Source organism: Bos mutus, chromosome 8 (genome assembly GCF_027580195.1).
Source record: "Bos mutus isolate GX-2022 chromosome 8, NWIPB_WYAK_1.1, whole genome shotgun sequence".
Taxonomy (NCBI): Eukaryota; Metazoa; Chordata; class Mammalia; order Artiodactyla; family Bovidae; genus Bos; species Bos mutus.
The window spans coordinates 34030007-34043861 of record NC_091624.1 but is presented as its reverse complement, the minus strand read 5'-3'; positions in this window follow the sequence as shown (position 1 = coordinate 34043861).

Genomic DNA, 13855 nt, shown 5'->3' with positions numbered 1-13855 from the left:
TCAAACATCTCTGAGAACAAGTGGATCTTTGAAAACAAGTCACTCGGTTGTTCTGGGCCTGTTCTCTGGAGTTCGATAGGTATATAAGACAAAATGAAATAACTTGGACGCTTCCAACTCAGAGCAGCCGTGCACCAAGGAAAACAAAAAAAGCAGGCCTTGGCCATGAAAAAATGCAGGCCTAGGGCATGAACATACCTGACATGGGTCAGGGTAAGGATCTTTTTTTAAATGAATTACCCCACACAGTTTTGTAGGAAGCACACTGCAGTCTCATGCTGTATGGGTCTCTGGCCCTTGTTTGCAGTCAGCTCCCTGTGTGACTTTGGACAAGCAGTTTAATTGCTCTGTGTATTCTTTACATCATTCTTAAAACTATAGTATTATTTCTAAGATGACATCTAAATTGATGGGCCTTCCTGCCCCTTTTAACCCGAATTGTGTTACTCTAAGGGCTTCCCTGATAGCTCAGATGGTAAAGAATCCACCTGCAATGCGGGAGACCTGGGTTCGATCCCTGGATTGGGAAGATCCCCTGGAGAAGGGATAGACTACCCACTCCAGTATTCTTGCCTGGAGAACCCAATGGACGGAGGAGCCTGACAGGCTACTGACCATGAAGTTGCAAAGAGTTGGACACAGCTGAGCGACTAAGCACAGCACAGTGTAACTCTAACAAATTCATCAAGTCTATATAATCAGCCAAGCCCCCTTAAAGTATTAATAGCTCACAGGCCAATATCACTACAGATACATTTCTCTTTGTTTCTGTGTGTACTGAAGCTATTTAGCCTATTCACAACTATTACATATTCATTATGTCCTATAATAATAGATTCCTTTGATCCTTTTCCTCTATTCTCCCATCCTTCATTTTTCTCCCTGTTCCATCCATCTTCTTGCTTTGATTCTGGATATAGTGAGTCACTTACTTACCTTTACAGACTAGGGAAGGGCCCTTTATATTTTTTAACCTGAGGGAAGTTAGTCATTGGAAATGCTTTGATTTATTGCAACTTATCACATATATTGTTATTTCAAAGTAAAAAGAGAGCCAATCAGAAAGCAGAAGAGCAAAAATGAAAAGAGTTATCAGCTAGATGGCCCAAGCATGGGACTAATTTCTTGCAAAGTTCACAAACACAGCACTGTTCTCAAACAAAAGTAAGACTCTTCTGACTCTCTGATCCAAGAAAAGAGATCAATACTAACTACATTCTGGAAAGGGTGTGGACCACTCATCACTGGTGGAAGTGTGCAATGGCACAGCCACTCTGGGAAAGAGTGAAGCCGTTTCTCACAAAACTAAATCTGCATTTACCACATGGCCTGACAAATACACTCTTGGGCACTTGTGCCAGAGAAATGGAAACTGATATTCACACAAAAACCTGTACATAGATGGTCAGCTTTATACACAATGTCCCCAAATAGGAACCAACTGAAATGTCCTTCAGTGGGTGAATGGCTAGAGGTTGTGAGGCATCTAAACCATGAAATACTACTCTGCAATAAGAAGAAACAATTTTTTAATATTTGTTTACTTTTATTTATGTATTCATTAATTGGCTTGCCAGGTCTTAGCTGCAGATGGGATCTTCGATCTCTTTGCAGTATGCAAGATCTTTAGTTGCAACATGTGAACTCTTAGTTGTAGCATGTGGGATCTAGTTCCCTGACTAGGGATCAAACCCGGGTCCTCTACACTGGGACCTGGAATCGTAGTCACTGAACCACCAGGGAAGTCCCAGGAACAAACTATTGACAACTTAACAACACATGAGAACTTGGTTGGATCTGAAGGGAGATACACTGAGAAAATTTCTCAAAGGCTATACCTATATGATTCCTTTTCAAAAAAAAATTTTTTTATTGAAACTATAGTTGATTTATAATGCTGTGGTAGTTTCAGGTGTCCAGCAAAGTGATTCACATTCTTTTCCATTCTAGGTCATCTGTATGATTCCTTTTACACATCATTCTCAAAATGATGCAATTATAGAGTTGAACAGCAGATTAAGGGTTGCCAGCACTGATTAGTGGGGCGGGGGAAGAGAAGGAGGAGGTTGTGGCTATTAAGTGATCCTTGGAATGGAACTATCTTGTACCTTCAGTGTGGTGGCAGCCACACACATCTGCCCAGCTGATAAAATTACAAAGAACTAGCTATACACAGATGAGTGCATGTAAAACTGCTAAAAATCCAAATAAGGTCACTGGATTGTGTCAATATCATCAATATCAGTTTCCTGGATTTGATATTGTACTATAATTATGCAAGATGCAAGAGAGGGAAATCAATGCTAACAGCACATATATGGACAATAAAGAGCCACCATCAACTTAGAGTATTGGATTTTTCCTGTAAAGCCTTTTTATCGAATGGAAATGCAAATCTCCCCTATAGTCCACATTCCCTGAAATTTTAAATTATTCCTAACTTTAGGTGTTCTATTTTGTGGTGGTTGTCATGGTGATGTTTAAAGAAAGGGAGAACTATACAGTGCTATACAAAGATCCTATGTTCTCCAAGTCACTGGAATAGTATTTCCTTACTGTAGCATATGCCATTGGTTCCCCATCTCCAGGCTTAGCCGACCCCAGTGGTCACCTGCAGGCAAAACACCCGAAAGCTGATTCCTCAGGAGCAACCCTCAAGCAACAAAGGGCAGGAGTTGGTGGTTCTGCATCATCTTCCTCCCTGGGGGGTGGGAGGAACCTGCAGTGAAATCTGTATTATTCCTCAAAGCATCCCCAGCAGGATTGAACCTCAGCTGCCCACAGCACTAATCTGCCCATGGTCACACCTTTTATTGGCTCTTCTTTCCTTCCTATGTCTCTCTCCCCTCTCCTTCATTCCATCTCCCAAATAAACATCTTGGACCCAGCTCCTTGTCACAGAGTCTACTTTTGGAAGGACTCAAATTCAGATGCTCACATGAAGGATACCTAGATGCAAATTACAAGGTCTGTTCTCTAATTTTACCCTCTCTGATCAATACCAAACCCCAAAAGAAACTGCCACACACTTCATGGAGATGTAACACAATTTGTCCAAGACTGATAACAGCATTTCTGGTAAATAGTTTTGGGCATTTTTTAATCTCCTATCCTAGTTGTTGTTGTTTAGTTGCTAAATCACGCCCAACTCTTTTGTAAACCCGTGGACTGTAACCAGCAGGCTCCTCTGTCCATGGGATTTTCCAGGCAAGAATACCAGAGTCGGTTGCCATTTCCTTGGGGATCTTCCTGACCCAGAGATCAAACCTGCATCTCCTACATTGGCAGGCAGATTCTTAACCACTGAGCCCCCAGGGAAGCCCTCCATCTTAGTTTCCTGGTAACAAATACAGACATTTGTCCACTAGGGTGTTTGTTTACCAGCTAACTATAAAGCCTTTTTTATACAGGTTACATTTGCTGAAGCAAATCTGCATTCAGTGTGTATGTCTTTAGAAAATGGCAATACTTGTATTCTAGATTCTAGAAGCTTAGCCCGTTTCTGCAAACCCAGTGGTCTCATGAAAAGAGTCAAAGTGTTGGCTAGTTTCAAGAAGCCCCCCTTAGTGACTCAGGAAAGTCAACTTATATCACACTATGATCTGAAAATGAAGAAAGTGAACGGATACTTTGGGATCCTATGTGTGTGTGCTAAGTCACTTCAGTCACGTCTGACTCTTTACAGCCCTATGGACTGTAGCCCACCAGGTTCCTCTGCCCATGGGATCTCCAGGCAAGAATGCTGGAGTGGGTTGCCATGTCTTCTAGGGGACCTTCCAGACCCAAAGATTGAACCAGAGTCTCTTATGTCTCTTGCATTGGCAGATAGGTTCTTTACCACTAGGGCCACCGGGGATGCCCTTGGGATCCTGTATCTCATGCTAAATATAACCCACCTAGACTATAGCCAGCTTGAGTCCTATAAATTAGTATCTTGAAACACTCTTCTCTGAAACGTGGCTGGTATCAAGACTGCCCTCCACTGGCATCATTTTCAGTGATTTTTCTGTAAATATGTTTATGTCTGGGTATATCTAAGTTAAGTAGGCAAATATCTTAATATACTTCTAAAGTCTTGGAATAAGATAGCTGAAAAAAATAAATAAATCAGGAGTCTGAATATTTAAAGCCCAGTTCTGTGTGTACCTGGGGAGCTGTGGTAGGGGCTGCAATTCTGACCGTGTCCCTTGGATTTCCTGTGTATGTTTACTTACCAGCAAAATGGAGAATTTGAATTAGATGAGAATGAAAAACCAGTTTTGCTCAATCTTGACAAGTCTTTTATTCTAGACAGTGTTTTTGTTTCCGAGAAATGGGATCTGCTGACAGTATTATTAGCTATGCACTGATTCATTCACTGAGCATCCTCTATGTAGCAAGACTGTGGATGGGACACTAAAATATTCCCATACATCAACAGATATGCCTGCCCCAGCATCTTAGCTTCATTTGCCCCAGATCCAATGTCCCAGGAGCCAGTGTCCTACAGGTCAAGTTTAGGTCATGTGGTTGTCCTCAGCCTCTCCAAAAAGACAGAAAAAATCTGGCTTCTGTTGACTTCCATGGAGGTGAGCTAAGGGAGCAGCTGTCACCAGGAACTGGGGACCACTAAGATAACACACAGTAATGAGTTGCCCCAGTAAGAAACCAGGATATTTTTTCTTTCTTTCTTTTTGAAGTATAGTTAATTTAAAATGCTTGTTCTGGTATACAGCAAATTGATTCAGTTATACATATATATGCTTATTCTTTTTCACATTCTTTTCCATTTTGGTTTATTACAAGATACTGAATATAGTTCCCTGTGTTATACAGTACAACCTGTTTTTTATACATGTTATATGTGGTACTGTGTATCTGATAATCCCAAACTTATAATTTATCCCTCCCCCTTCCCCATTGCCCTTTGGTAGCTATAAATTTGTCTTCTCTGTCCTGAGTCTGTTTCTGTCTCATAAACAAGTTCATTTCTGTCAAATTTTAGATTCCACACATAAATGTTATCATGTGGTATTTGTCTTTCTCTGTTTGACTTACTTCATTTCATATGATAATCTCTAGTTAATCTAGATAATCTCTAGTTAATCTAGATAATCTCTAGCTGGACTCTCTAGCTGCAAATGGTATTAATTCATTCTTTTTTATGGCTGAATAGTATTCCATTGTGTATACACACAACATCTTCTATATCTATTCATCTATCAATGGACAAATACGTTTTTTCCATATCTTGACCATTGTAAATAGTGCTGCAATGAACATTGGGGAGCATGTATCTTTTTGACTTAGTTTTCTCTGAGGATATGCCCAAGATTGAGATTGTAGGATCATACTGTATTTCTATTTTTAGTTTTTAAAGGACCCTCCATGCTGGTCTCCATACTGGCTGCACCAAATTACCTTCCCACCAACAGTATAGGAGGGTTCCCTTTTCTCCACATGCTCTCAGGCATTCATTAGGAAATCAGGATATTAAAGGAAGAGGGAGATTTGGATGTTAGTCACCCAAGAGGTGGCACATTTCCTCCACAGCTGCCTCCCTGAGTTCTCCAACACAGTTCAAATATATGACTGCATATGTGCATTTGGAAACAAGAGGGGAACCATAACCTTCATCCTGTGTACTAATGCTTCTGGCTTAAGCAGAAAGAAGTTGAGTCCAGGGGGTCTCTCACACTAGTGGATGGATTACTCTCAACATCATTTTTCATAATGTTCTCACAAGAGACAGAGCCATTAAGAAGTTATTCAAGAAACTGGAAGTACATGCTGGGGTCCGCTTTTTGGGTCTATCTGACAATGCAAAAGTAGGAAGTCAAGAAACACCTGGAGTAACAGGCAAATTTGGCCTTGGAATACGGAATGAAGCAGGGCAAAGACTAATAGAGTTTTGCCAAAAAAAAATGCACTGGTCATAACAAACACCCTCTTCCAACAACACAAGAGAAGACTCTATACATGGACATCACCAGATGGTCAACACTGAAATAGGATGGATTATATTATTTGCAGCCAAAGATGGAGAAGTTCTATACAGTCAGCAAAACAAGACCAGGAGCTGACTGTGGCTCAGATCATGAACTCCTTATTGCCAAATTCAGACTTAAATTGAACAAAGTAGGGAAAACCACTAGACCATTCAGGTATGACCTAAATCAAATCCCTTATGATTATACAGTGGAAGTCAGAAATAGATTTAAGGGCCTACATCTGATAGATAGAGTGCCTGATGAACTATGGAATGAGGTTCGTGACATTGTACAGGAGACAGGGACCAAGACCATTCCCATAGAAAAGAAATGCAAAAAAGCAAAATGGCTGTCTGGGGAGGGCTTACAAAAAGCTGTGAAAAGAGAGAAGTGAAAAGCAAAGGAGAAAAGGAAAGATATAAACATCTGAATGCAGAGTTCCAAAGAAAGGCAAGAAGAGATAAGAAAGCCTTCTTCAGCGATCAATGCAAAGAAATAGAGGAAAACAACAGAATGGGAAAGACTAGGGATCTCTTCAAGAAAATCAGAGATACCAAAGGAACATTTCATGCAAAGATGAGCTCGATAAAGGACAGAAAAGGTATGGACCTAACAGAAGCAGAAGATATTAATAAGAGATGGAAAGACTATACAGAAGAACTCTACAAAAAAGATCTTCACGACCCAGATAATCACAATGGTGTGATCACTCACCTAGAGCCAGACATCCTGGAATGTGAAGTCAAGTGGGCCTTAGAAAGCATCACTACGAACAAAGCTAGTGGAGGTGATGGAATTCCAGTTGAGCTATTCCAAATCCTGAAAGATGATGCTGTGAAAGTGCTGCACTCAATATGCCAGCAAATTTAGAAAACTCAGCAGTGGCCACAGGACTGGAAAAGGTCGATTTTTCTTCCAATCCCAAAGAAAGGCAATGCCAAAGAATGTTCAAACTACTGCACAATTGCACTCATCTCACATGCTAGTAAAATGATGCTCAAAATTCTCCAAGCCAGGCTTCAGCAACATGTGAACCATGAACTTCCAGATGTTCAAGCTGGTTTTAGAAAAGGCAGAGGAACCAGAGATCAAATTGCCAACATCCGCTGAATCATGGAAAAAGCAAGAGAATTCCAGAAAAACATCTATTTCTGCTTTATTGAATATGCCAAAGCCTTTGACTGTGTGGATCACAATAAACTGTGGAAAATTCTGAAAGAGATGGGAATACCAGACCACCTGATCTGCCTCTTGAGAAATTTGTATGCAGGTCAGGAAGCAGCAGTTAGAACTGGACATGAAACAACAGACTGGTTCCAAATAGGAAAAGGAGTTCGTCAAAGCTGTATATTGTCACCCTGCTTATTTAACTTCTATGCAGAGTACATCATGAGAAACGCTGGACTGGGAGAAACACAAGTTGGAATCAGGATTGCCGGGAGAAATATCAATAACCTCAGATGTGCAGATGACACCACCCTTATGGCAGAAAGTGAAGAGGAACTAAAAAGCCTCTTGATGAAAGTGAAAGTGGAGAGTGAAAAAGTTGGCTTAAAGCTCAACATTCAGAAAAAGAAGATCATGGCACCCGGTCCCATCAGTTCATGGGAAATAGATGGGGAAACAGTGGAAACAGTGTCAGACTTTATTTTTCTGGGCTCCAAATCACTACAGATGGTGACTGCAGCCATGAAATTAAAAGACGCTTACTCCTTGGAAGGAAAGTTATGACCAACCTAGACAGCATATTCAAAAGCAGAGACATTACTTTGCCAACAAAGGTTCATCTAGTCAAGGCTATGGTTTTTCCTGTGGTCATGTATGGATGTGAAAGTTGGACTGTGAAGAAGGCTGAGCACCAAAGAGTTGATGCTTTTGAACTGTGGTGTTGGAGAAGACTCTTGAGAGTCCCTTGGACTGCAAGGAGATCCAACCAGTCCATTCTGAAGGAGATCAGCCCTGGGATTTCTTTGGAAGGAATGATGCTAAAGCTGAAACTCCAGTACTTTGGCCACCTCATGCGAAGAGTTGACTCATTGGAAAAGACTCTGATGCTGGGAGGGATTGGGGGCAGGAGGAAAAGGGGACAACAGAGGATGAGATGGCTGGATGGCATCACTGACTCGATGGATGTGAGTCTGAGTGAACTCCGGGAGTTGGTGATGGACAGGGAGGCCTGGCGTGCTGCGATTCATGGGGTCGCAAAGAGTCGGACACGACTGAGCGACTGATCTGATCTCATCTGATCTGACACTTAATATATTGTTACCACCACATCCTCAAAGATGCCAGCAGAAAGGATGTTTAAGATAATATTCAGGACAAGAGTACTATTCGGGGCCTGTGGACACATAGGGAGCTTCCCAATGTTGTATGGATGGATACCACTAGCCATGCTGGCTCAAGAGGGCAGAGAATTTAGCTCTCCTCTGATTGATGTCATCAGACTGCAAAGATCCTCATGCCTATTTAGCACTGGACTCCTCTGTTTCCACCACTGCTCTTTGTACCACCGCCTCTCTCACTAATGAAATGAAAAAGTGAAAGTGTTAGTCACTCAGTCGTGTCTGACTTTGTGACCCCATGGACTATAGCCCACCAGATTCTTCTGTCCATGGAATTCTCCAGGCAAGAATACAGGAGTGAGTAGCCATTCCCCTCTCCAGGTAATGTTCCCAACCCAGGGATCGACCCTGGGTCTCCTGTACCGCAGGCAGATTCTTCACCATCTGAGCCCCCAGGGAAGCTATCAGTGTAATTGAAAGGACTCTAAAAAACAAAGTTTAACATGTGCTCAGTCCTCAAGTGTTTAAAACTAAATTTAGTACAGAAATGCAAAGGACTTAGAATAGCCAAAGAAGTTTGAAAAGTATCTCAAATATATCAAATTGTACTTTCAAATATGCATAGCTCATCTTATTTCAATTATGTTTCAATAAAATGTTTGTTTGTGTTTTTTAATGAGGAAAATCACCATGTGGATATCATGAACATTCTGTACATAAGCCTGTGCAAAGGCTCAGCCATAAGCTCATTTATGACTGTGCCCCTCTGAACCTCACCCACCCAAGAGGGAAGCATTGTCCTGTATTTTGTGGTTATCATTCCCTTGATGTTTTTAAAAATACACTTACTATATATGTAGCTTACTTTTGTCTATGTTTGACCTTTGTATAAACAAAGTCATAGTCAATCTATTATTCTGTGACTTGCTTTTCTTGTTCTACACTTTGTTAGTAATACTCATCATGTTGATATATATAGTAGTAGTCTATTCATTTCACTGCTGTATAATATTCCAGAGTGATTTTATTCATTCTATTCTTAATAGTCATTTGGATTGTTTCCAGGGTTTTACTGTTTCAAAAGACATTGTTGTGCGTATGTGCACAGTGATTTCTCCTGGGCATATACTTAATCATAGACTTCCCCAGACATAGCATAGCATATACACATCTCCCCTTTATTAAACAACATGAAATGATTTGCAGGTACTTGTATCAATTTACCCTCTCACAAGCAGCATATGAAAGAGGTTGCTTTACACCCTCAACAACACTTAATACGTTCAGACTTTCTTCAGTTCAGTCGCTCAGTCGTGTCCCACTCTTTGTGACCCCATGAACCACAGCACGCCAGGCCTCCCTGTCCATCACCAACTCCCGGAGTTTATCCAACTCATGTCCATTGAGTCAGTGATGCCATCCAACTATCTCATGCTCTGCCATCCCCTTCTCCTGCTGCCTTCAGTCTTTCCCAGCATCAGGGTCTTTTCAAATGAGTCAGCTCTTCGCGTCAGGTGGCCAAAGTATTGGAGTTTCAGCTTCAACATCAGTCCTTCCAATGAACACCCAGGACGGATCTCCTTTAGGATGGACTGGTCGGATCTCCTTGAAATCCAAGGGACTCTCAAGAGTCTTCTCCAACACCACAGTTCAAAAGCATCAATTCTTCCAGTGCTCAGCTCTCTTTATAGTCCAACTCTCATATCCATATATGGCTACTGGAAAAACCATAGCCTTGACTAGATGGACCTTTGTTGGCAAAGTAACGTCTCTGCTTTTTAAGATTCTGTCTAGGTTGATCATAACTTTCCTTCCAAGCAGTAAGCATCTTTTAATTTCACGGCTGCAATCACCATCTGCAGTGATTTTGGAGCCCAGAAAAATAAAGTCTGACACTGTTTCCACTGTGTCCCCATCTATTTCCCATGAAGTGATGGGACCGGATGCCATGATCTTAGTTTTCTGAATATTGAACTTTAAGCCAACTTTTTCACTCTCCTCTTTCACTTTCATCAAGAGGCTCTTTAGTTCCTCTTCACTTTCTGCCACAAGGGTAGTGTCATCTGCACATCTGAGGTTATCAATATTTCTCCCAGCAATCTTGATTCCAGCTTGTGCCTCTTCCAGCCCAGCATTTCTCATGATGTACTCTGCATATAAGTTAAATAAGCAGGGTGACAATATACAGCCTTGATGTACTCCTTTTCCTATTTGGAACCAGTCTGTTGTTCCATGTCCAGTTCTAACTGTTGCTTTCTGACCTGCATACAGGTTTCTCAAGAGGCAGGTCAGGTGGTCTGGTACTCCCATCAGACTTTCTAAATGTTACCAATCTGAGGTGTATAAAATAGCATCACAAGCTAGTCTTTAATTTGCATTTCCTAAGAGTGCTTCTTGCCTGTCTGTCCTCCCTGCCAGATGTTCAGATCCTAAAATACAGGATGCACACATAATTGGTGGCCCCAGCATGTAGCAGGGTGTGTCTAGATGCACGACTACCTAACATTAGTGGAATGAATGCATGATGGCAGTCTGTGGGCTTCCTGATCCTCAGGGCTCAGAGGAAAACAAAATATGATGTCAGAATGTGGAAGAGAGCAGGGTAGCAAATGGTTTGTTGATCCCATCTCTTGCCAAGTTAGATCTCACAGACCCTGGTGGGAGAGAGTACAACGGAACAGAAGCACAGAGCTGGGAGGAAGGAGTCCTGCCTCATTTTGCTTTCCTTGTCATTAAATCCTCTGTCATGTGCATGGACCTCACCTTAGGACATCAAGTGGGGTTAAGAATGGAGGAGGAAATGATGCTACTTTGTTGCCTCTCTCTGATTCAGAGGGACTGGCACCCAGGACCAAGAATTGGGACTGGAGATTCCTCTGCCACCTCAACCAACCACATCTCAGGGTAATTTATTTGATGTCTACCTCCATTTCTCAGACAGAGACCAAAGGTGGGCCCCTCTAGAGAGTGAGTAGTGAGCAGGGCAAATGCTGAGTATTATTAACAAGTCCACTGAGAGCTTGAAATCAGCCACCAGTGAGGCTGGTTTTGGTGCCAGGCAAAGCCCTTGCAAGCAGTCCCACTGGGCTGCTGCTGTTGCGATGGGCTACAACACCAGACTCCCACCACCTACCTGATTCCCCTTCTGCCTCCCCAGCCAATGGCAGTGCACTTCTAGCAGTTACCTCTTTGCATGAATCTGCACCAAAATTAAACCCATCAACTGTCAACGCCGTTGCTGGGGCTGCTCCCATGTCAGCCCATGTCATGACAACCGATGATAGAAGTGCTGCTCTTCAGGCTTCATGGGGAGCATCTCTTTCCTTTTTTAAATCTCTATAAAAAGAAGCTGAGCAGGGTGTCTGCTGCGCAGGGCAGTGAGGGATGCAAAGGCACACAGGCAGGCTCTATATCTGCTGGGGGTGGCACTTCCTCTAGAATTTAGGAAGCCAATCAGGCAGCGAACTGGGTTCTGAAAAGAACAGCCTTGGGAGGGAGGGAAAGAAAGGGAAGGGACCAACAGAAGTTGTCTTCTTCTCCCTGGGGTCCTCCTTTTCTTAAACATCACCCGGCACACTTCTTTGCAAACCCAGAATGATAGCTCTGGGGAAAATTCAGCCTTGCATTGCCAGGATTGTAGGGGAGTGCCCACCAACTGGAGGGTCTTTGTCCCAGGGGCACTTTAAAGCTTCTGGAAAAATTGAAGATTCTCTCCTCCACCCCTTCCAAGTGCACTGGCATTTACAGTGTGGAGAGAGGGGGTAGAGTACCGCTTAGAGCTTCTTACCCCAACACAAACACCCTCCCCTTTGACAGGCCTGTGATTCAGGATTGCTCAGGAACAGAGAACCTGGGGGAATAAACAGCATTAGCTGAGTCCCTGCTGCATCCCTGTCTTCTAGGAGCGTGCATGCACGTGTGCACGCACACACACACACACACACACACACACACACACACGCTGTCTGTACACTTATGATGACTAAACGGCCCAAAACACAGATTAAGCATGTTCACATTCAGCATCTGAACACAGAAGAGGAAGGAATCTTAGCATCCATCTTCCACTCAATTTAGGAATGAGCAAACTGAAGCCCAGAGAAGTGACTTTCCCAAAATTTCAAAGCCTGATAGTGACAAATAAGGGAAGAGATCCCTGAATCCTTTGCTCCTGTCTTTGGGGGCTGAGTTTGATCAAACAAGAGAAGCTAATCAGGAATGCTTTCTCTAGAGAAACACAGAGAACACTGAAGCATTGCAGAGAATCACTTCCAAGGGAAAAAGGTTTATCTGAGATGCTTCTGGAAATGAGAAAAGATCGGAGAGAACTTTGAGAACGGACTTTTTTAGAATGTAAACACTGCAGGTTTACTTTATTGAAAATAAGGTTAGAGTGAATGTTGAGGGAATCTTTGCAATATGGATGCAAGGATGGATGAGACTTCAGTCTTCAGTCATGCCAAGGACATCACAGAATGTCCTGTGCAGCTTGCTGCTGGGTGGCCAATCTTCTGGGAAGAGATCTTGTCTTGGGCAAACAGGTATTTTTCAACATCCAGGTTCTGAACGAGCTCTGGAGCTTTCTACAGACATAAGAAGAGACTGCAGAATAACAATGTGATATGAATGATAATAAAAATACTTGCTTTCACCTATTGGGCGCATATCATATGCCAGGCACTCTTCCTAGCTGCTGCTGCTGCTAAGTCGCTTCAGTTGTGTCTGACTCTATGTGACCCCAGTACTGGAGTGGGTTGCCATTGCCTTCTCCAACTCTTCCTAGAACCTCATGTTAATGGTTGGATTCAGCCTTAACAGAAACGCTGAGTAAATGCTAGTCTTCTCCTCTTCTTTGCACTTACAGATAAGCAATCTGAGAAAGTCCAACAGCCACTAAGTGTCAGAGCCAATATAAATGACTGTCTCAGATCATACTTTCAACCCTGTTGGTGTCCTAGATGGGGATCTGGAGACATGTACTCTAGATCTGCCTCTGCTACGGGGCAAGTCAACTCCCTCGACTGTCATCCAGGAGGTGAATATTCTGGGTCTGGCTCCACCATAGATGTGTGACTCTGAGCAGGTGCGCAATGGGGGTTATCTCAGCAGGCCTGGGCTGCCCAAGCCCTGCACACTGTAAAGGTCTTCAGCCCTGAGCGTCTGAGAAATCGTCTCTGAGTCATGGGAAATTCCTGCTTGGAGTGTCTTTGGGCCACACCAAAGAGTTTATGTTAACAATGTGACTTATAATGGGGTCTTGGCCACTTTTTGTCAGTTTGACCTGAGAAGGGCTGCAGACTGAATAACTAGAGTCATTCATGTCGGCATTGCCTGCTTTGAGGACTAATTCCCCAGAAGAAGCCCTGGATATCAGGCTCAGGTGAGCAACTCTGGTTAGCAAAATTTGCTACATGTTGTCACACTCCTGTAACCAGGCAAATTAAACCCTATCCATTGACCACACAAGGACACAGCAACTAAAAGCTCACAGGAGTCCTGGTTTTTCCTGGACTCCACCCTGAGTCTATTTTTTTTTTCTTTTGCTGATTTAATAAACTGTGACTGTGAGTATAACAACTTTTCCATTTTTCTGAGTTCTGT